Raw genomic sequence first — 25,412 nt, forward strand, 5'->3', positions numbered from 1 at the left:
CTTTACCTGGAATATTCTATAGTATAGCGGCGACCCCGCACATAGGAAGAATGCATGTTTTTGCATAGTATAGTACACCTTTAAAATATTTCATCTTTGCCGATGACATATGTGAGGCTTTAACCACATGTAACGTCTGGACAGTGGGAGATATGATTGATAAAAATAACATCAATATTGAAAACAGGATAATTTTTAAACATGAAGTTATTCCCTTCCCTTTACATGGTATAGTTCACATATAGTTTTTGAACAGGTCTGAATTTATTTATAGGTCTTTATTAAAATGAATACATTTGAAATCCTACAAGAAATACCTTTGCTCTTTAGGAACATTTTTAAAGGGGGTACTTCAGTACTTTTACTTTTACTTGAATTTTTTTTTTTTTGCTTCGCTGTACTTTTACTTAAGTAACAAAATAGACCACCACATCTGCCACAGCCATTACAGCTGCCTGTGATGAATTGATATGTGGCTGTTTCTCTGCTCTGTTGACTTCCCTGATTCTAAGTCAGTTTCATAAGCCAGCACACAGGCAAGATGGATAAAGTGTCTTGCCCAAGGACACAATGGTAACATAGAATATCATAAGTAGGAATACCATCTGAGTGTGTTAAATCCCATAAAAACAGTTCTGGTTTCACTCATAACTTGTGAGATTTGGGGTCATAAAATTCATTACACCCAGAGTTTGTAAAGAACTGTCTGCTCTGTCTGCTCTTTGTAGCCGTTCTGTTCCAAAGTTAGTAATCAGATGCATAGTTGTGTGGCTAGCATATACCTGTACACAGAACTGCCTTCATATGCCCTTTCCAATACCACCATCCACGCACAGTCTCTCTCTGTCACACTGCAGCACATGATCCTCACTCCAGGAATTGTGAATGTAGCAGCATACGAACAAGACACTGGCCTCATGGCTCTGACCCAGATAATAATTGATTGATTCGGTTTCAATATTACAGCCTGTTCATGAGGTCGGAAGTGTTGTTTTCAAACAGTGGGCAGTCATTTAGCCACAGCTGACTCATCTAGTGTTCCATCTTGGGTGACCTTTCCGGCTTGCTGCTTCAGGAACCTTTTTTATCATATCATTATGTGGATACACACGCTATGTTCAAACCAAAAACAAGCATAAAAAAGTGTGAAAAGTACTAAATAGTGGTCCAGAAAAGCATTCAAGAGCAAAAAGAAAGTATTTGGGGACACGTAGACGTAACTGTATGGTAACACCAGTTTTATAATTGGAAGTGAATGCGATTGGAAGGATAAAACATTAAATGATGCGCAAAATCTGACACAAAATGAGAAAAAAATCAGATCTGTTGTAATAGTGCCAGAAACAAAAACGTTTAAATTGAATTGACTTACAGTGGGAAGAGTAACAAAAACTTTTATGCAAGTAAGTACTGGACGGTTACACTGTAAAATATGTCAGTGAAGCAGGAGTAAAAGTCTAAAAACAATTCAGATATATTCAAATATTCAGTTTTGTTCCTCAAGTACTACCCACCTCTGGCTTGATAGCAAAAAAAGATCTTTCAAAAGAGCATCATGATGTTGAACTCAGTAACCTCTGTCATCATATCATTTTGTGGATACAGACACTATACTCACCCACCGTCACTATGGGAGACTCCAGAAGCCAGCGAGCAAAAATTACAAGCTTTGAAAGAACATCACATTGAACCAGGATGCGTCTTTGTGTTCCCCTTGTCTCCAAAATGTCTGTCCACTTCGACGAATTCAATACAATTATTCAATAAAATGAGTCTTTTTGTAGAGTGGATTGAATCAGGAAGTTTAATGATGTCATTTTGGGTAACTTTTTTCTTATCTGATTTGTGGGTCAGTGGATTTCATACTGGCTGAATGGGCACATTGAGATAAGTCTGTTGAAGAGGCTGGAGGTGGGAGTGGAAACCTCAGATGCCCTGTGCCAAGAGTAAGTATAGAAATGGACAGAGGGGGCAGTGGTCAGCAGGGAGGCCAGGATTTAATGACGGAGAAAAGTGGAAAATGCCATTAAGATTTATATGTTTACATTAAATCTAAAGCATGTGATATCTATATTTTTGGAAATATTTTTTTAAATCTGAACGGCTGAATCAGGACAGAATGGCAAATTTCAGAGTAGGCTGTACCATAGATTAGACTGAACATGTCAATAATCTATTTTTGGGATTATCCTGATAATGATATTTATATTTTAGAAAACAATTTCAAAAACATGGAATGAATGTAAAATTATCATAAAAGTGCATGAATTTATATAATGTGGAGAAGATTACACTGCTAGTTTCTTTTAATTGCATAAATATATCTTTTTGAAACATTGTGAAGTCCAATCTCAATATTACAATATATTGCCCATTTTACATAGGCATGTAAATCATTATTAAACATTATATTGGCATTCTTCAAGTATGTCATTGTTGCAGTGATATGAATACCCGCTTAAGTCAATATTGCAATAAAAATGTTTCAAAAGGCAAGACAAGATAAGTTTATTTGTAGAGCACAATTCATACACGACGTAATTCAAAGTGGTTTACAGAATAAGAAATACATTAAAATCCCAATGCAAACAAATCAAAACATAAATAATCATCACAAAATGAACATTAAAAGCGAAGAGTGCAGAATAAAAACACTTTCAGTCATAAGCACAGCTAAACAGAACCATTTTGAGCCTGGATATAAACACTGTCAAAGTGGAGGCCTGTCAACTGAAACGCTGATTCCCCATGTTTAGTCTTGACTCTGGGCACCAAAGGCTATGTTAGCAGCCTTAGAACAACCCAGCCCCCAATACTCCAGGCTATTGACCTTACAAATTGCTGTAATATTCCAAATCATGTGGATAATTATAACATAAAAAGCTATGTTTTGTATCAGAACATACTTTGATTGCACTGCACATTTCTCTGACCCGATCAACCCACAACGTTCATTTGTGAAGCGAATGCACATCTTCAAACCCCAGTCTCATTAATAATTCCCATTTAAATGCCAGTCTGCTGTTACTATTTGCAATGCTAATCTTTAACGCTCCCCCAACACCTCTGCCACTCCACAGACAGACTGCAAACTCGCAATTAATCCAAGTTTAACTGCATCTCCAAAAATGATAAGCCAAACTGCTGACCTGTTCACTCCCAAGAGACTTAAGGGGCCTGTACCTGATTTTTTTTTTTTACATATTTGAGCAAAATTTGTCTTGTCTTGGTTAAGCAGCTTGTGAGGTCTAATTACGCACACTTTGTACTGTCTGCATTCAATTATAAAGTGTTTTCTGGTCCATGAATCAGGAAGTGCAGATTAGCATGTTAGTTGTTGAATTGTGGCTAACATCCCTCTGGTCTGGTACTTATAAGTCATCGCTGTGAATAATTAGGAATGCATATTAAGTCAGTGAAAAATAATTCATAACCACTGCAAACCGTTTAAATTGAACTATTTCTGTTTTCACTTTTTTTAAGACAGTAAACATGTGGCACAGCGCCTTTAATTTACACCTTAACAAACTAACCTTTGATTGGTTTATGATGAGGAGGCTGTACCTTTTGGATTCCTGTGTTTAACCTCGGGCCTTTATATATAGTCGTGAGTGTTAAGATCTAACTGCCACTGGGTTTATTTTGGGTTTCAAAGAACTAGCAGGTTTTTCGCTGAAGACTTTGTTCCTAGAAGTGTGTCACAACTCAAGCGACAAATGAACTTGTATTGATGAGCGTGATAAGTCTGCAGAGAAGAGCGGTTTACCACATTAAAATCAACATGGTGAGGTTTTCTGATGCAGCCATTTACATGCTAAAAATGAGTACTTTCCATAGGGCTCTCATGTGCTTGGTACATGCAGTTTGTTATGATTGAAATGTCAAATGTGGAGGCAGCAGCAGTCAAGTGGTGCTTTGTTTGACGAATTTTCACACACCCTGAGTCACTGGTAAAATTCCCAGGCCACTTAGTTGTTGTTTACAAGTAGATTAGTTAGCTTGGTTACTTTGGGGTTTTTTAGCATGATGAAAAATAAATGCTGTTTATTATTTTTTTTAAGGTGCACTATGTAAGTTTCTAGTGGAGGATGTGGCATTTGCTTGAATTTATCTTGTTGCAACTTATCTTATTCAATTAGAGGTGATTTATTGATCAGAAATACCTTGAAAAACATACATTCATGCAGTGAGTGAGTGGGGTTGCCTTACTATACTATGAAAATCCCAGGCAAAGCAATTACGGTACATCTCCATAGCGACGAGCAGGTGGCAGACCCTTCGCGTAAAAATGGATAGCCAACAATTTTATTTTTCAGATTATGTTTTAGTTATTATAATACAAGAAATTAGTATTGACATCTTGGAAACAACATTTTCAGAGGCATAAAAAGTCACAAATAGATGCAAAATATCTTGTGTAATTTCAACCAGAACACGTTTTAATAAATATCAATAATGACCTTCCCTGAACCTCCCAAATGAAATCAAGATAATCCTAGATATGACATACATATAGCAACGATACGCTATTTAGAAACCCACACAGATTCTGATCTTTTCCTCCCTCACCTTTCTCATGCCCTTGTCTAAACGGCAGCATCTGTGTAAGCACGGAGGGCATTCACAACTCCGCCTCCCCACTGAGAACTCATTGGACAGCATCGCCTTCAAATGACTGCAACAATACAACCAAATCTATGCATACTGATAATAATGAGTGACATTTTTAACTGGCAACAAGCAGAACAGAGAGTATTGTAGAGTCGAGGGAAGTCCCCAAATGAATGGAGAGTTTAACTAGCACATATGCGTACATGCAAGTCAGACTTCCCCTAGCAATGAGTCAGAGTGAAGGTACTCAATATATAAAAAAAAAAAAAGATACGAAATTTCAATACCCAAATGTTTGTGCAATTTCCGTACACTTTGGAGTGAAATGTGAAAGTCATATGGCACCCAGTTGTCTTAATATATATAATGCATGAGAAAGTAGCCTAATGCATACCCAGAGAATTTATTTAAATAAATCACAATACCTAAATATTTATATTAAAATTATTGTAATTTATTGCAGTATGACTTTTAGAAATGTCTACATAGCATAGTAATGGGCGTGGTAATGACCTAACCATGAATGTGCTGTTAATGAATGCAGTTAAAATGACAGTACTGACCAACAACTAAAGAGCACTACTGATAGCACCCCCCCGTTTGAATATTATAATATTTAAAGGTGCACTGTGTTACTTTTCTGGTGGATGTTCTGCCAGTTGCCTGTCTCTACGAAGATGTATCACAGGACCTAAATATTTATATTAAATTATTGTAGTTTATGTTATGTTGTAAGGAGTGTTAAAAGGATGGTTCAGGAACAACACGTAAGTCAATCGTCCTCTTCAATGCCCTTATTCCACCTGTGTTTGCTTGTTTCATGATGATTTGCAGACTTCATAAACAGTAAATGATCTGCTCCACTGCTGCAGCTATAGAGAAAAAAAAAAGAAGTCACAGTGAGCATAAATAGCATAGGCATAGAGCATTATTCAAATCTGACATCATATAATTTACAGTGTGCTTTGGTTGGGCAGTTTTATAGATGACAAAATGACAACATCACTTTGGTTGAATGGTGCATACAAAATGTGCAACCGTGTTTGTCAGTCAGAAATACAGCAAGATTTAAAATGCAATTGGATAGTCAATGTACCAAGCAGAATGCAAGCGGTAGTAGCAACTAAGTACTGGTATTGCTACATTGGCTATCACAGTACTCATAGATCTTACAACAAACTAAATATATAATAATACGACGATGGTTCTTCATCAGAGAAATATACCGTTTTTAAATGAAAAATTTAAATAAATCCTTGATAAAATCTGCCTTATTTATGAAGTCCAACATTAGCCTTGAGTCTTAGTTTTTGTCTCTGTTTTGCCTCATTTTTTGACAGTTAAATGAGATACTGTAGTACTCACATATTGCAGTATTTTCCAATATTGTGCACCCATAGTACCAACACTCAAATCAGTTGACTCAAATTTAAAAAACTATACTCCAATCACACAAGCAAAGTACTGCCAAGATCCCCGCCCCTTTTACAATAAACTGTTATGATTGGTCGATATTTTTTAACGCAAAACCACTTGAATGGGAGCAGTTTCAGTTGCCATATTTTCACACAATCATGTATAACCCCAGTGGTTTCACAGTAGTTACTTTGTACACTGGCCAGTTATAGAAGGCTAGTACTTAAACAAAAACAGTGATCAACTTATTTCAAAAAATAACTTGACTAGATTGAAATAAAAAATGTTGTGTAGTGCTGTGTAGTCCTGGTTCCTGGAAAGAGCCTTCTCATGACGGAGGGGGCGGGCCACTGTCAGACCTCCCACCACTATTTTTCAGGGACTATTTGCTCTCTGGGAGCCTGGGAACGCACTGAAACCTACTCACCTGCAGCATGTCTGGGCACTTTTTACCATGCACACACCGCTGTAGGGGAAGTCGCTCACATACAAGATCTGTAAAAGAGATAAATGAGATAGTGAAAAAGTGATAGGGGCTTGATTAGATTTTGTGATGTGGAGATAAGGACATGCATGCTCACATACATATACATGCTGTTCACCCAGATAAAGGGATTAAAAGACTGGAGGTCTGAGCAGTTATATTCTAATAGAAGATTTGCTGATGAAGACATACTGACGCTTAATAGCCCCCCTCCCTGCTATTTATACGCCACTACACACTCGTTGACCTTTAGTAGTAAAAGTACAGGGTTACACCGTTACTGCAGGGCCACTGGTGGTGACTGTACAACAGACAGGAGATACAAGATTATGACATATACAGGCATTGCAACATGATTTTCAGAAATGCTGATGTAGCATGGTAATAGGTATGGTAATGTTTGTCTATGAATATGCAGTATATGAATGCAGCTACAAAGTGTTTATTGACCTAAAAACTAACTGAGAGCAAAGCCTATTTGAGTGTTTGAATATTGTATTATTTATTTATTTTAGGTCCTGTATGCAACTTTGTGGAGGTGGTATATCACTTGCATGATTCCGCAGAAATAGAAAGTGAAACCATATTTTGTAACATTCTATAAAGAGCTAGATATGTTTCATGCCACTGTGGAAAGGAACACCATTTCAGGATGAAGGAGGAGGAGGAGGTGCTATTCCAGGCCAAATAAGAGTCAGGTTTGTGGAGATGCAAGCCTGCTCAGAGTAAGGATGCATGTTTTTCAGTGCAATAAACACAACCAAAATGAAATACTTTTAATTTTATCTTTTTTCTGGGGCTAAAAGGTTACATACTTTGGCTTTAAGGAGGTCATGAGCTTCAAAAAGGGAGGGGGGAGCAGGTCATGGAAGAAAAAAGGAACAAAAACTACAATTGCATGAATATAATTAATTTAAAGTCACAAAAAAATTGGTATACAAACTATGCAGTAAGACACATATAATTAATAAAAGTTTATTTTAATATCCATTTAATTAATAGACAAAAATACCCATATGCATCACTGATTTTGTTAAACATCTGATCCAGTTTCAGTTTGCACATGACTTTAAATAGTAATCAAAGCGCAGCAGAGGTGGGGTGAGCTAGCATTCTGGCAGCATTGCACTAGTGGTGCATCTGTCAGTTGACTTAAGTATCATAGAGGCGGGTTCACAGGGTGCAAATTTGTGAATGAATCTCCTTCCATTTATGGTGGTGTCACAGCAACAAAGAATTCAAACGGTTTGGCGGTTTCCTCTGTTCTACTCCGTCTCCTGCTAGCTTATATAGCTATAGCTGTTATGGCCGTAACAGTTATAGCTATAAACTACAGTATCAACTATTTATGAATCAGCTGGACGTGATAAGATATGTTCAAATATTTAACCCTGTTGCCACACAGTCTGGTAGAACATATCAATGAGTAACCGGAGGCAGACTTTCTCTTTTCTAGACCAGGAATCTCACATTCTCCATATCTGCACAGACAATATAAGGAGCAATTCCTGTTCGTTGCTCTGCTAATCTGCTTCTGCATACTGGTAAAAGAGGCTTATCAATAACACCCTCAAACTGTGATTAAAACCATTTTGTACTTTCAATTCAAAGTCAAAGTGACAGTAGACATCAACATACACTGGCACCACAGTCATAAACATTTAGATCCATTGGAAAATGTGACATTGCATAGGTAATTGTCCAGATTTTGTTTAACACTTTGAAATGGAGGCATTCTGAATCTGATCATGAGGTATATAATCATGTTTGGAGTTTTGGAAGTAATCAAATTTCTGAATATTTACAAATTCCACCCACTAGGAGCCACTATAGCCAGTAACTATAGCCAAACATATGGGTCTCAACTGTCCCACCCACTTCAAAACTCACCCAATGGGGTTCTGGAAGTAAATGTGTCATTTTTCCATAAACATTTCCAAGGAGCAATGTTTCGGAAACACATCGTAAATAAAATGATAGGTCTTGTGGAAACGAAAATTAATTTCTGTCAATTGTACAAAGGTTTTTAAGTAGTTTTATCAGTGAATATCATAACTAAAGAAGCCACTTGCTACTCTTGAAAGCTTTTGACCAGTTCACAGAATTCAACTATGTTTTGTGTGTCTGGAACACTGCGGGAATACACAGTAATGTTATTTTGTTTTGTTTTTTTTCTTCAGAAAGTATATGAGGAAATTGACTGGGAAATGTACTTCAAGAACCTTTAGGTGGTCGCACACTTTTTAGTTCCATTGCGATCAATGTTTCAATTATGTACAAGACACATAGATGATAGATTAATGCCACAGAGCAACGCAGCAAAACACACTTATGAATAAATTCTTCTGGAGGCACAAATACAAGCTGGACCAGTACATTTATGGACAATTTCCATTCCTATGTTATATTTGTGTGTCAGGTACCCTTTGAATCTGACCCCAGGTAAGTCCCTCTCTCCCTCCTCTCCCTCTATTTATAATGGGTGCATGTTTCTCACCTCCAGCGTCATGGTTACACAATGGGGCTGCTGGCCGGGCTGCGCTCAGGGATTTAGCAAGTGTCCCGTGTGTGAATGGGCCGTCAGACCGCTGGCGCTGGTGAACAAACACTGGGCCACATCAAAAGAGAGGGGAGGGAGCGGGAACCTGCCTCGGAGCGGGCACTATGAGGTCACACATGAGGGACAGAGCACTTCCTGGATGGACCCAGATGAAGAGATAAGAGCAAATATAAACATAGCAATTGCTCAAGTTTCGGCTTTCTGGAAATATAAGTTAGTAATAATGAGCATGAAGGTTCTGTAGTTAGAAATATCACTTCTCTTTGTTACTGTTGTTACCCATTCAGAAAAAAAACCAAAAAACGATGTTAAACTTGGTGTATGTATTCAGTTCCCTTTTGTTCTCCAAATGGTAACATGTTCATAAAATTATTACTCAGTTAATATTTTTACTCCCATTTTAGTACTTTAGAACTTCAGAACAGAAGAAGTAGAAGTAATTTACTCTAATGTATAACTTTTTTCTTTATGTGTACAGTTAAAAACACATTATTACACAATTACATTACTTTCATGTTTTTATGTGTAGTTTAAACAATTATAGATGAATTAATTTACTGTACACTACATATTCAAGTACTTCATAGAAATATTTTTATGTATACTCTACTCAAATATTAACAATACTCTCATGTGAGAAGATCAGTAAAATTAAGTGTTTTGGTTTCAATTGCATCCTGTGCCTTAAGTAGTGATAGTTTTCTACTAGTTACGTCTTGCAGCGTTGACAACTTTTATTGCTTATTAACAATATTTTTGATGTAGTACATTTGTCCATTTTTTTTTTCTCATGTTCTGAACCCACTTAGTTCATATTTTCACTTCCTGTTGCTATTTCCATTCACAAAAGTGTTAAGTCAAACAACAGACTAAATTTCAACAGTTTATTGGTCTGTAAAAGTTCATGAAATCACGCCACAGGAATTCTCTCCACTTTGTTGTGCCCCATTACCTCCACAGTAAAGCGTGAGTAACCAGTTTGATTTTCCTGGTTAACTGGAAGTGAACAGTCATAACAAATGCCTTTTAGATGAGTACAGTTTGAATATTTACCAAATCTAATGAAGTTTTGGTATAATTAGAAGAAATCCTGTTCTTTTTAGCATTATTTTGTGATAAATCTTACTTTGGGCATCCCCCCCGATCATTCATTCATGACCTGAGTCTTGTAGTGATTGTGCGTGGGATCCGACGCGTGACGCTGCATTCCTGTTGATCAAACAAAAAAATGTGGGAGTTGACAGATGTTTATTGTATCACTTTGTTTGACTTGAATTTTGTTGCCAGTTTCACTTGAAAGAGAGACAGAGGAGAAGAGAGGAGGAAGAGGAGGAGGGACCGGCCTTGTACTTGTAACAGTTGCGGAAAGATCTAGAGTACTTCAAGGAATAGGGAAACTTGTAAAGCGCTTGGCAGAGGGTCTACGTGGGTGAACATGACTTACAACTCAGCTGACCACATCCAGTGCACTCCGGTCAGAGCCGAGAGGAGGGCAGGAACCAGCAGCTGCCATTGCATGACCCTACATAGGGGGAGAGAAAGTGGCGCACAGTCAAAATATTACTCAGCGGCAGTCGGCTACTGCGCAACTCCCAGCTGCTTTCTGTTTGCTTTTACAAACACTTTAACATAATGAACAGATTGTAAAGTTGATTTACTCTTGACATGACTGATTTGGGCTAAAATAAATGTGTGAAAAGAAACTATAAGTCCTTTTTCTTCAATAAATTCTTTTGAGAACCCGTCTTTAAAGGTTTTACACAAATGACTGATCTAGCCCAGTGGAGGTGTTTTTGTTGGTAGTACAAACAGTAGCAGTCATGATAGGAATGATAGCAGTGATGAAGTAGCGGTGGTATTTGTAGTGTAATAGTAGAGGTGGAGTGGCAGCGGCTGAGTGGTTAAACCGCTTGTTCACAGTCCACAAATTCGAAAATCATCGGCGCAGACATCGCTCCTTGGGTAAGACGCCTCTCAGCGTTAAATGAATGAATAAATGAATGTCTACAGTGTGGTGTTTTGATATGCCTGTCACGCTAGTAAGGCATTCTAATTATTTTTAGTAGTAGTATTAATGGTATTTGAAGTAGTAGTGGTAGTAGTCCTAGTAGGGCTAAGATTAATCGCAATCAAAATCACAATTTGAATGGACATAATTAACAAATTGCAAAGGCTGCAATTTTTTAAGTACAGAAATTTCTTACACAAACAACAAAAAATTTAATGTAATTCTTAACTAACCAAAATGACAATGCTTCGTAGAAAAATTGTAATTTGATATTTTTCCTGAATCGAACTGAAGTAGTGGTAATAACAATACTGAATACCTGAATACATTATTACGGTAAATATTTTTAGTCCAACAGCAAAACTGGGACCCTGATGACACAGTATATTCGATAATCTCCTTTGTTTCATACGCACTACCACGGGAGCAGAAAACACATTGTCCTAATGCAGCAATAACTAAAACTCCATAACACATAAGCTTGTTATTGTCAGAGCCTGTTATGGAGAAGCACTACAGTGACAGGTGGTGTAACAGCTCCCATTAACTGTTCATTTGAAGGCTCTCACAGCTCCATCAGGCCTACGTTTGTGTTTCATTACAAGGCCTGTTAAGTCACTGAGTCTCATTCCAACTAGTAAGAGGTTGTTCGGTGAGGCGCACGGAAGGCTCTATTGGATAAACACACTGTTCTGGTTTAGCAGGTGCACCACTTTTTGTAATACAGTCTGTTAATTCTGAACTTGTGGCATTATTTTCCATCTGCAGCGAGATAAAGGAAACGTAGGGTGGGTTTTATGTTAACTTTAGTTCTATTTACACCACAAAAGTCAATAAGCTGCTGCTAGACCAAAAAGCTATAAACAGACATAAAACGTGTGTACAAAGGTATAACTTCCTTTGTGCATGGTTGATAACACATAATATCATTTGTTAGTGAATAAAAAAACAACAAACTACTGATACAATGTTTAAATAAATAGTGAAAATTGCCATCATGGGTATGTCCATGTTAAGCAGTTTAAAAGTTGACAATTGAAGTAAAAATGTTGAGATGTTTGTTCGTTTAGGTCTGCGGTAGGACTGAAGATTTTTGGAAACCTGTACTCTCTAATATTAAATTCAAAACTTCAATTTCAATCAAAATTAAAAGGTGCACTAACTTTTCTGAATAAAAAGTCTCCATGCTCATGCATCTCCATAAAGACATGCAAGTGACTGTACCGGGCAAGGTTATGGGTCATATCTGTAGAGACCTCGTTTCTGTGTAAACTCTGCACACCTGACTGGGCGACAGGTGCGTAGGAGGTGGAGAACTTGTCTGAAGAATAAAGGAAACTCCCGCACACTGTCTCACTCTTAATGCAATTTCAGGTACCTGAAGAAGGTCAGAGCGACCAAAACGTTGTATGGAATAAATTGCATTAAGAGTGAGACAGTGTGCGGGAGTTTCCTTTATTCTTCATATCTGTAGGCAATCTTTATGGAGACAAGCCTTCACGTTCACAGTACATTATCGAGAAAAAAGTGAATTATCAGAACAAGCGACCAAAAAACGCAGCTAGCTTTGTCAACCATACCATCATGGAACAATATCTATTCAGTGTTACATTCATTTTAAGTAGGCATTTAGGAGTTACAAACAGACTGAATACACCATACTCCATCCATATAGATAGAGACACTAACCACTCTGCCACCAATCATCCTACATTCCCTTCAAATCCCTCTGCACACCGCACTGTACACTAGCAGAGGCGCAGCTTGAGGCCACCTTTACAAACACTACTAGTAAGACCTGCAATGTTCTCACCACCACCATTACATAATCTCACACAAACTTCAGCTGACACGAGCCTCGTCACACATTTTAGCCTCTAGTAATTGGCTAATTGCTGCAGATCCCAGCGTAGAGACACAAGACAAAAGGGAAGTGATCTGGGATTAGGCAATTTTCAGTCACTGGGCCAAAACTGTGCCAGATCATGCACGTGGCGCCTCATTCATAATCCAAGAGCTGTGTTTGGTAATGTAGTGCCTCTGTAAACGACTCATGTGAGAAATGGTACTGATTAAATATTTTTGCTTTTCACAGATGTAAACATGACTTGGAGAGGCAAAACTCCAACCGCCAGCATCATGGTAATGAGCCACTACTTGTAAATGTTAAAACGAAGTAAACAGCTAAGCCAGACAGAGAAATGTATTCAGTAAGGCAGTGCAGAGGAGTGCCAGAATACATGACATACTGTACAAATACGCAAAACAAGATTTATGGAGGCCACAAAAACAAACAATTCCCACTCCTTTTTCAGATAAATGTAAACCAAGGACAGCAGTGTCTATACATCTGACGGGTTGTGAAAAGTCAACATTTCCATTTTTTGAAAGCTTCATTCTTGAAAAAAGTGGTATGCAAACTGTGGTGACATAACCATCCTTACACTTAGTTACTTTAAAGTAACTGGTTTAAAGGTGCACTATACAACTTTTCTGGAGAGTATAGCATATGCTTGGCCCCATGGAGAGGCCATTACATTGTGTGAAATGTACCACAGTATGGCATTAAACTTGTATATGTTCATGGAGACAAGCAGGTGATGCTACTACGTAAAGTCACAGGTCAGATCTGAGAGGCAAGCCTGGTCACAATAAGACTGCATGTTTTTCAAGGCACTTTTTGAGCAATAAAAACATCTGTAATTGAGTTTTTGTAATATTGATATGTTTAATGCCAAACTGTGGAACATTTCAGGCAAAGCAAGAACACCTCCATGGAGTCCAGAATGTGGCAGACCCTCCACCAGAAAAGTGATATGGTGCACCTTTGAATTTCAATCACATCGCTTTTTTCACATCATGTTTTTGTTGGTGGGTGCAATTTTTATTTAACATGTATTCAAATTTAGTATTAACCCTTTTGCATGTTTACATTTAATTGAAAATAGCAGCAATTTATACTTCATACTTTACCATTTTCTGATTGTATCATAAAAGTGTAATATATACGATTTTGAACTGCCTCCATAAAGTATTTATACAGTCATTAGTTATTGGAGTGCTTTGGTGGTCAAAGTAAAGTGCACTGTCCCTTTAAGGCCGACCAGCGTGACAGTTGTAACTCAAGGTACTTCCCGACCACAAAGCACCACAGGGGCCCAGTGAGGGTAGCTGCCCTCTCTCTGACAGTAAAAATACAACTCTCACTATAAGGCCACCGTACACTGCATCACACCAGTAGTTTGGTTTGATGTGACATGACAACATTACATGTTGTTGTCAACATGTATAGTTTGACACTGAGATGGAGGACAGGTCAGAATTCTATCGTGAAATCTGATGTTTACTGTCAAAATGCAGATTTTTTTCCTGGTTTATCGTTCATAGCTCTAACAGACCTAATGACCGGCCTTATCCACATGAAACTAAAACTAGCACAAGTTCAACGTTTCCTCTCTAAACAAAGGAGATTTTTTTTCACACTAGCTTCAGGAAGTAGTACCAATATTCAACCCGAAACATAAGATTGTTGTCAGTTTAAAGAAAATAAAATTAATATGGCAAGTTTGTGAAGCTAACCTGGAGAAAAAAAGAGGGTTTAACAACTGTGGATCATAAGTTTGCATATTTCTTTTAAAAACAGTTCTGTCAACAGTCAAAAAAAATCTGTCATAGGTATATAAACCTTTGCACTCCATCTGAAATTCTAAAATACTCAAAAAGTAGAACTTGAATGTAACCTGTACAGTTCATGTCTTCAGTCTTCAGCAGCAGTGGAGACTGAGACAGAGACAAAGAGACAGACAGAAAGAGAAAGAGGAGGGGTGGTCTGCAAAAATCCACCTGCAAAACAGAGAAGAGAAAAAAACAGGTTAGCAGTTTTGATATGACTGCATATAAAAAGCAAGATATCAAACTGAATGTGTTTTTCACTATGAGTACATACAGCAGTAAGTGTAGTCACATAGAGGGGCATAGGGTTTGTACAGAGATGTGCAGAAAACACCATAAAATCATAAAAGTCAACAAACAGCCAGAAAACTCATTGACCCAAGGTGTTATTTCAAAGACTGCTTAAAAGAGGTGTCCAGGTCATCTCTGCTAACTGACTGAGTTTGTGACTCTACTGAAATCCTCCTCTGCTTCCTCTGCACCTCTCACTTTGGGAATGCAAAATGTGACTTGTGACAAAGGTTTTGGGTCTTCTCAGATTTAAAAACACGAACATGACCGTGGGGACTTTACCCTGTTTACTGACAAATGGAATAAGAGAAGTACTAGATGTCAAAAACAGGTCAAGTGGGAGGGAAAATTTGAATATAGTCACTTGATAATCAACATTGTTATGTCATTTAAACTTTGTTGTCAAGATACAACTGGTCAAAATAGGACTGAAAAATCTAATCAAAATGGAAATCACAATTCTTAATAGAGAAATTAGCTTATCTCAAAAACAGTAATTACATAAACATTTTGTTTAAAATGTCAGAAAAATTCTTTCCTAGTATCTCTGCATTTTGAAGCACATTTAAAAACTTCCACAGCTGCCCAAAATGCAGAACAAAGATGATATAAAGTGTAATCTTATGAAACAAAACATACAAAAACACGATAGAACAGTACAAGTGTCCCACTCAGCTTTTGTTAAAAGCCAGTGCAAACAAATGAATTTTCAATAAAGATGTAAAAATACTTAATGATTGGGCTGTTCTAATTCACAGACAAAGATTCGGAGTCTGGGACCAGCTACAGCAAAAGAACGGTCTCTTAGAGTAGGGACCTTGGAACATCCAACATCATCCAAAATCATCTGGTCTACTGATCTTCAATGTTCGTTCAGTGTACTTGTATTCCCAACTGCCACTGATATAAAAATATGATAAATATTTGCCACAGATACTATCCCTCCAAATGTTAGTCACCAGGCAGATTCAATTGACTTGTCTTGCATCATTCACTCATCTATTCATACAGTACAGCATCTACCCGACATTCCTAACTTCACAAGAATATAATTTAGCTCATACACAAAGCATTTAAACTTCTTGGCCTTATGAGCACTTCCATCATGGCTCTATTTTTAAAGCATTATGCAGGATGCTTAGAGGTGCGCTCCTTGTGATGTGGGCTTTCTCTGGAGGCAATGAGCGGGTATTCATCACATAGTGGGGACTAAAATGTGTGTGTCGATGAAGAAGGGTGTATTTCCAGCGCTCTGACACACTATTAGGAAGAATGTGGGTGAGGTGGCAACAGACATAACCTCACTGGCACCACGCCCGGTCTGTTCACGTGACCCGGCCACTATTTTGGCATTTTGGGTCGGTTCCACAGTGCCACTTTGCTAAAACTATAGTCACATGGATGCTTCATGGGATGCTGTCATATCGCTGATCCCACTTCCATTTAAGCACGCTTGCTATTTATACACCATAAGAGGCAAAGAGCACACAGCAGCCCAGCTAAAACTATGAGTGGGCGATGATGACATAAAATGATAAATTATTTGCAATTTGTCATATTTACTTTTGCAGCAAGTAAATGTGTTATTGTTGTAGTTTACTTGTATCAGTTTATGACGGAAAAGTCAAAGCCAGTGGATTTAGGTCTTGCATTATTCTGCATGTTTGAGTCATCCATCTTCTTCGCAAGAGCTCAAAACAATTGGTACCACTGTATGATGTCATCAAGTGGTAATCCAGGTGAGCTGATTATTGAAATATTGTGAGTTGTTTTGAAGATATCATTCCCTTTTTGTGTTATTTAAACCGCACCGTACAAAGGGGACATAATTAGTATGCGATATTGTGGCTTGAAGGAATATAATATAATGAATAAACAAATACATTTTACTATTAACAAAATGTAAATTAATGATATAATACAACAGATCTTTAAATACATGTTTTAAACACATTTTTATCAGATCCACATCTGAATATCATTATCGGTATACTCCAAAAATATACAAAATACAGACGCTATACCTCATGGCTGCCTCCAGCTAAAACACTCAGGTATGCATTCAAGCTTGCGTGACATTTCCCAAAGACATTGTGGCCCAATCTGGAGACACACCGCTCCTCTGATGTGGAGAAAAGCAGGTCACTATGACGATAACAAATGTGCTGGGAGGGATAGGCTCGGCCACAATAGGTCACCACAGAGCAGAGCTTGGCTGCGCTCCACACCGCCTCCTCCTCGGACGCCACACATCGGCCTGGTTTCTTGGTTCCTTAGAGTCAGAGGCTAAATGTCCTTCAAAAACAACCTGCTCCTCCAATGATTAATTCTACTGGTCTCATCGTCAGTAGAAAGTCACCCAAGAAATGCAGATCTAAATGGAGTGGACAAGTGGGTGCTTCAGGGAGAATGGGTGTATGGGTGGAATAATGATCTCAAAAAGAGCGTCTTAGGTAAAGTTTGCATTTGAATATATTATGTAAATTAGGAGGAAGTCAGTTTTACTCTCTCTGGGTTTCAGATGACATAATAACATTACAGAATATGGATATTATGATTGCTTTGTCTTGAGTGTTCAACAGTATGGCATTAAACACATTATTTCTATGAAGACAAGCAAGTGGCACAACCAGGTCAGATCTGTGGAGAGGCAAATCCATTTGCAGTTAGGATAAAGACATTCTGGAACATTCTAGGTCAAGAAATAACATCTCCTTGGAGACAAGCAGGCGATGGATCGTCCACCAAAATTCTACAAATTCTATAATTCTTAATATGTAGATTTTGTGGTGTGGTTATATGTATATATAAACCTATATAAACCACTGAAAAATTATTTTAGAAATGTTACCAATGACATATATGATTCTACCCATTTCCTTACACGTGAGTCTACTGTCCCTTTTGCAATTACATCCCATTTAACCACCACATAATTCTAAGTAACCTCTGCTCTAAACTTATATCATATCCCTATGCTAAAGTTCACATCTTGGACTGTAGCCACCATCATGACTGGTTTCTGAGTACCACAGTTCCACGAAGTCCTCTTCCCTCTTCCGCTATTTAAATCCCTGCTCTGGAGTCATGGTATGGGGCTGGAGCATGCGATCTGCCTGTGACTGTGAGCAGCGTCAGCCCCTTTGAGTCAGGCGTTACTAAACACGGCCTGTTCCAGTTGCTCCACATCCGCGCTGTAACGTGAACCCAAAAGAATGTAAGGACCACAGAGCTGCCCGGCCCCCATCAGAGGAAAGTCTCTCAACAACAACAAGCTCATTACCCCAAACCTCTTGACCATGCCAACACGTTTAAGGTCAATCAGAGAAAAAAAATGGAGAGGGAAATATCTTGGCATGATGACATGATGACCACACAGGAGGATTAGGTATAATTATTTGTAGGGAATAAGATAGGATGGTATAGAGATAAGATCTCGAGCCACAGATAAAATAGATATTGCAAATGTGTTTTTTACTGGCCCTGAACTGTTTTGTTAATGAGTTAAAGGAAATTTGGGTATTAAATTACATAAACCATAAATCTATACATCTGTGTGCCCAGATATGAGGTAAACATGTTCAAATCAAATATAACTTTTACTGATAAGAATAAATCATCACTACAATTGTTAATTACAAAAACATTAGGTATGATGTCCCATTTTTTTGGGGTTACTGTTCTCAAGACGATTCTTCAATCAGAAGAATGAGCCTCACATGAGTCGCTCATTTTGGTTGCCAGTTTCAATACTGAAATCCAGTTGGTTTAAACCTAAATTGACTCATTAATCCAGTGGTTCTCAAATAGTGGGGCGCGCCCCCCAGATCGTGACACAGGGCAGTGAACAAGAAACACTTTTACTAAAGAGACACTATGGAAAACATTTTAACAGGGATGAAAAGAAAGGCGGATGTAGACGGAGGTAAAGTCACCCGAAAAATAAGACGAGGAAGTCTCATGAAGCGTATGGAGCACTTGGCTTCACCTTGACTCCGCTGGAGTTTTTTCAGCGTAAACGTGCCAAATATTGGCAACAATTATCCCGCTTTGTAAATGTCACTTAAAGCAGCAAGCACTGAGCATCATATAAGGTAGCGTACCAAATTGCTAAATTACTTGTTTTTAATTTGATATTATTTAATTTTAATGTATTATTTTGATATTTATTTAATTTTAATGTATTTATTTGATGTTTATTTAATTGTATTTTTTTATTTGATATTTGGGGGGGGGGGGGGGGGGGGGCATGATAGAAAATAATTGAGAAGCACTGCATTAATCAGTGCCTCTGCTTCTGCAGTACATGCTGTATACTAAAAATGAGAAAAATGTGCATCTGCAGGTTAAGGCACTGGTAAGCTAGGTTCAGTTGTGATTGTAGTACCTCTTTTTTTTTTTTTATCTGATCATAGGCTACATACAGCTCCTTTAAAGTCACAGTTACAAAAAGCAATAACAATGGCAGATAAAATAAAAAATAGGGAAAAGCTTCAAATTGTTCCACTATAAATTATTAAAATCTTGTCTTGTGGACCTTACCTTGCATCTCGTCTTGAGGTAATTGTGTCTCATCCCATTCCGAATGAGCTGACAAGCACACTGGACACTACGACACAAAATGAATCATAAGACAATTCACATATTTAACCTAATATTCATAACCACGTCTAAGGCAACAGGGACGCTGTGGGTTGAGGTGAAGTTGACTCAGTGGCAGTGGCCGCTCTGACCAATAAAGGGACAAGAAAAAATACTAGTCTATCGTCTTGGCTCGGTCTGACTGGTTTGCCATTTGAAACATATTTAAGGTGAGTTGGCAAATGAAGTGTTTTTGACCTATCACAGGTTTTATTGTCATTCTTATCAACTCAAACCTCACATCTGCTTCTGAAATGTCTAGTGCTGGAAACTGGTGCTTTCATTTTTCTACAAAGCCAAGTGCTACTTTAGTAAATTCACCAAAAGTACTGCTATTTGATATGCCTATCCTGTTCACTTAGCTATGTTTCACACTGCCCCCATTCTTTATCAAATATTATAAAGTATTCAAAATGATAAAAAAAAAAAATTTACTGAAAAATATGAATAACAAATAAATAACTAAATGCTCTTAAGTAGTTAGTTTGTGTCTATTTGTGTCTGTAATGAGTCCTAGAAGTTAATAATTCAATGTTCTGCAACTGAAATCTCATTGTGGTACAGAAAATTAACCAAATATTCCCCAGTAGTACAATCAAAAAGTACTCACAATAAATATTGACCCCCAAAAGGTATCATTCCATCTGTTGTGTAATGAATGATAAGTTGATATAGCATTTATCGTGACCGGCCTACGCTCTGGTCTGTGAAAGCTGTGAATAATTACGATGCTTAGAATGTATAAGGCAGGGGTCTCCAACCTTTTTCCTCCGGAGCGTTACCTTAACAAAATGAAAATACCAGAGAGCTACTCATTTTAGCAAATTTGAGTTCTTCAGCACCATATGTACAATTCAGAAATCTTTTGGCGAGTTACTTGGAAGCAGATGGAGAGCAACTAGTACCTCTGAGATACAAGTTGGAGACCCCTGGTATATGATAAGTGAGGAATATCTTTGGGCCATTGCAAACCATTTGCAAAGAACAATTTCTGTTTGTCATGTCTTTAAGACTGTAAAAATCAGGTACAACATCCTTAATCTGGTTCATATACTGAGTGTATTCAATATGCACTTTGGGCAGGGTACCACCAGGGTTATAGCCTGCATTTTCCCAGTTGAGATGATCTTATATAAACCCAAAGGCTGCCAGTGTGTTACTGAGCAAAACACTTTCTACACTTTTCCTAACTGAATAAGGCATTGTGATACTAGTGTGAATGATGTTTTGAAGATATCCAAATTTTGAGTATACTGTTTTTAATAAAAATGCTGCAAAAACAAAATGGAAATGAAAATTGTGGAAAAATGTATGTTGTAAGCCTCCAAATACGAGTATAAATTGATATTTCTGCACTTATAAGGGCAATTTTATAATCACTTCACATTTGCCTGATACCCTAACCTCAACTAATACATTTAAGACACATTTCTTTAGGATTTAGGACTTGTCTAAATATTGTTATCAGGATAATAATTCAAAAAATTGAGATTTACATTTTTGCCGACTCAACTCACTCATAGCTTATTGTACATGTTTATAGTGGTAGAGAAGAGCACTGGAAAGAAACCTAACCTGACAGACAGTAAATAATGGATGATTCATGTCCCAAAGAAAAATTTCATCAGTGTATGATTTCAGAGGATACAGCAGAGAAGCCTTGTCACTTAGCACCAGAGCCAGAGCAGTTCAGGGCCAGACCTCGGTGCTCCTGGCTCCTCTGTGCTCCTGGCTCATTAGTGCTGTGTGTGTATGAGAGATTACTCACTGACACACTGACCCACAGCTGCTCCAGGAGAGGCCAGCAGGCAAGACGAGCTGTTGCCCGCTTCCTCATTCACTCATTCATAACCCAGCCCTCATCGAACCTGCTTTTACTACACATTCACAAAGCTAATAAGAAGTCACCAAAAAATGTGTTTTATTATTAAGGGGGATTTTTGAAAGCTCTTCCTGCCCCGATTCAAAAAGTCAAAAAACCAAACCGGTACTGAGAAATGAATGCTGCTTTTCATCTCTACTTTGAAATGTCTTGGATCGAAGTGAACAGCTGATGCAGGCTGCGTGGCGAATCAAGATGCTATCAGGTTCAAGGTGTGAGTGTGTGTGTGGGAGTGGGGGTATACTTGGCGAAGAGGAGTGGGGGGGGGGGCATTTGCACGAGGAGTCAGTGAAGTCATCATCACAGCTGCTCTGCCACAGCGGCCCCCGTAGAAGGCCGGCTCCCAGCTGAGGGCTGTAAATTCAGCGCGTAAAAGAGGGGACAAAGACGTACGCTCCACTCAACAGGTGCAGGGGCCCTGATGAATGGACACGGTTTTCTTGTTTTTTCAGGCATTGGTTGATCTGGGGGAGAACTTTCGGCCGTTAAAATTTGAATCTCGAAGTGGCTCTGATTGAGATTGGCGCATGTGGCTCATGGCAGGGTGTAGTTCTTGGATTGTGTGGATAATGTTAAAGTATAGAGTCCTTCTAGATACACGACAAAATTTTTATTTAGTTTTACTCTTATCACAGCCAAAAAAAAAAGAAACCTAGATGAAGGATAAGTAGGTTTTATTATTTCTGTCTATGGTTTTATCACAATTAGCAATGTTACTAGATTACATCCAAGCAAACAGTATATATTAAATGTAAAAATGCCTTTTAGCAGTGATAGTGGCACAATAGATATTTCAAGTGTAAATACTGCACAAACTCCTAAAAAGAGAATATAAATTGCAAACTGATTTAACACTGATAATTTGGGTCGGTAATGTATCATTTCCTGAGAGTTTTAATTTGTTTACATGGCAACTAGAACCTAAATTGTGACAAAATTGAACAACTGAACAATGCTCGTTCAGCCCTATAAAGCATCCACTATTTTTGCCCTTGTGCAGTGGTATGTGGTGACCTTTTTGAACTGTTTTGCCATTGCTTATTAACTTTATAGATTTAAAAAAAATAGCATCACTTTTTTTTGTAGACTCTCATCCAGCAAGACCTTTGAGGCTGATGGTCCTATAGAACAGCTGCTACTGCTGCAGCTTGGACTCCTTTGGTCATTTTGAGTCAAAGTGCCACTTGTGGGCTTCCCTCAGATGTGTCACATGATCTGCCCTCGTAAAAGTGAAACAGTAACCGCATTCCACAACAAGCTGCTGCCCATGAATAATACATGAAGGATTATCTACTAACTCCATTCATCCATGCTTAATTTACAGACACACAACAGCTGGAGTAATAGTATTTGCTTCAAGTATTAAAACTCATTTTATAGATTAGCAGGTAGATTAGCATTAGTAGTGTTGTCATTTTACTAGCATTTCTAACTATTTGATACCAAGGTAAAGTTTCGATACTCTATGCCAACGATAATAAAAGAACTATTATTCATTACTATGTGGTCTTAGATTGAATACAGATCAAGACTATTCTATTTTTTTTTACTGATATGTTCATTTAGTATCTAGCTTCTACACAAGTTTTAGTATTGATTAGGGTCTGGGTATTTTTTGACAACCCAAATTAGTAGTAATATGATATGTTGACGAGATGGTATGTGGACGAGAGAGATATTAAAAAAAAAAAAGAAAAAAAAAAAAAAGATAATATCGCAATAGAATCTTAGATATATTGCAATGCAATACTGTGAAAAAAAAAAGCTGCAAAAAGATTAATTTGCTAAGAACGTCTGAATATTGTCATCGGGACGATCCAAAACAATTTCAAGATTTTGTCGATCTATCTCCCAACAGAGAAGCTTCATGGATTACTGCAAATTTGTGTATAACAGTGGGTGGCAGACTAAATATGAGATTACACAACATGTGTAAATGAAATGAAACTAAACCTGATTGAAGACCATCAAAAACCTTGAAAAGTTGACAAAAGTTCATTTATTATAGTATAAGACCTCTAGAGCAGAGCAGGGTCCAAATGATTTTCTTTACACATCACTTTGAACTTTTAACTTCCAGAGTGCCAAACTTTGGTCATTAATCAAGTCACGCCCTGTGTATAGGTATACATTCCCCCAAATGATAAAAATCTATACATTTTCACATTCCAGTAACAGAATGCATCGTGAATATTTGTCATCATTGGAATATGACATTTCTGCTGGAGGTTTGTTGTGTTTTTGCGACAGAATTTTAGTGCATTATTTGGGCAAAACTGATTTTGAACCAGGGTCATGCCAGGTCACGGTGTAGCCCAGAAAGCACCTAGCAGCTTGTTTCTCGACTTCCTGTATAAAAAGTACATTAGTGTGAAATTCTTGTATGACACAGAAGCATATGATCTGTATAAAATGTCTATCTGTGGATGATACAAGGGGCCCTGTCCTCTGGAACAGTCCAGGAATCCCACCATCCGCTCGCTCTTTCATCTCCACTTCCACTCATTAGGACAAATGCAATAAAAGAACAACAGGCTGCTCACATCGAGACACACATTGATAACTGCATACTTTTTAAAAACGGAAATCCAATGATTCAATTTACAGGGTACAAAAAATCTCAAATATTTTCGCAAGCTATTTTTAGTGAAGCTATCCACTTATTGACCCAAGTGTGAACCAGCTGATCTCACAGTAAATGATTTATGTCAATGTCAAGAGAGATATTTTTATTTATGTATATTTTGGGAGCTCCATAGGGCAGCAGCTGACAAGATAACGGCTATCACTATAGCACCTACGGCTCCATTTCCTTTGACAATCAGACATACCACGCTGATACTTCACAGATGAACTTCTAAGAACGACTGCTATCTCCCGCTTTCATCTGCAACCAGGATGAACTGTAAAACAGTCAAGTGGATCCAAAATGGTTGCATAGTTTCACAAGGTTGACAGTTATTAAAGAGGCAAAAAAGGAAAGGTCGGCACCTCTGGGACCAAAATGACCGGACAGACAGTGGAACGTTCCCAGGTTTTGCAACTTGTGCCTCAAATAGTTCTCCATGACCCCCGGGCACGACTTCTGACCGGGACCTTTAACCTCTAAGATGGTAATATCTAGTATTTAGAAGTATGTGTATGACATAATCAGCATAACGATGCACTGACTCCGCTTTTTCAGTCCTGATATCGATACTGAGTAATAGTTCTTGAGAGCATATTTTGATAACAGCCAGCCCAAATTGGCGTAGGGCTGTAACATCCATATCTCTCTGTATGCTATTTCCACATTATGCACCTCACGGTATGATATTTATTGTGATATTTTGTGCTATATTGCAATATATGCTACCTTTTTCTTTTAAAATGCCTTGGCAAGCCTTTGGTTTTGTCATAATCCAAAGAATAACAGTATAGACTGCACTGAAATGGAGCATAGGATAATTGTATATATAGTTCCTGTTTTTTTAGCTGTTACTGCGCCATAACAATTAATTTATGCAAAGAGTTGTTTGACATATTTTAATGGCCCAAGATATTATTGTTTTTACATCCCTAGATTGGAGTGGACCTGCTTCCTAAAAAGGTACATTTGTAGGTACATTTCCGCTTTAGTAGCAATATTTGTAGACCATTGCCACGAAAAAAGCAACAAGGTTTGTTGCCTAAACGTGTAGCATGGATAATCGTGCTTAATTAAGGTTTTTATCCTAGTTTTCTTGGAGCAGCTTAAATGTGAAAGCTTTATCAGAGTTTCTTTTGAGATTAAAATTTCCCAGAGTCATTCCTACGCCTGCTTTGAACTTGCCTGAACGCTGAAGGCTAAATATTTACATGTCAGCCC

The 25,412-nt window shown here is 37.9% G+C and overlaps 1 long non-coding RNA gene across 1 annotated transcript in view; it reads right to left on the reverse strand.

Annotated features, from left to right (window-relative positions):
* Positions 1-2,486: 2,486 nt before the first annotated feature.
* LOC117388458 (uncharacterized) overlaps positions 2,487-25,412 on the reverse strand; it is a 35,064-nt gene continuing 12,138 nt past the window's right edge. The window contains exons 3-8 of the long non-coding RNA XR_004542834.2: positions 14,820-14,922; positions 10,516-10,593; positions 10,198-10,280; positions 9,009-9,206; positions 6,455-6,522; positions 2,487-5,483 (exon numbers count right to left, since the gene is read on the reverse strand). This is a non-coding gene — a long non-coding RNA (uncharacterized LOC117388458). The remainder of the gene's footprint in view (positions 5,484-6,454; positions 6,523-9,008; positions 9,207-10,197; positions 10,281-10,515; positions 10,594-14,819; positions 14,923-25,412) is intronic.

This window comes from Periophthalmus magnuspinnatus, chromosome 20 (genome assembly GCF_009829125.3).
Source record: "Periophthalmus magnuspinnatus isolate fPerMag1 chromosome 20, fPerMag1.2.pri, whole genome shotgun sequence".
In the NCBI taxonomy this organism is placed as follows: Eukaryota; Metazoa; Chordata; class Actinopteri; order Gobiiformes; family Gobiidae; genus Periophthalmus; species Periophthalmus magnuspinnatus.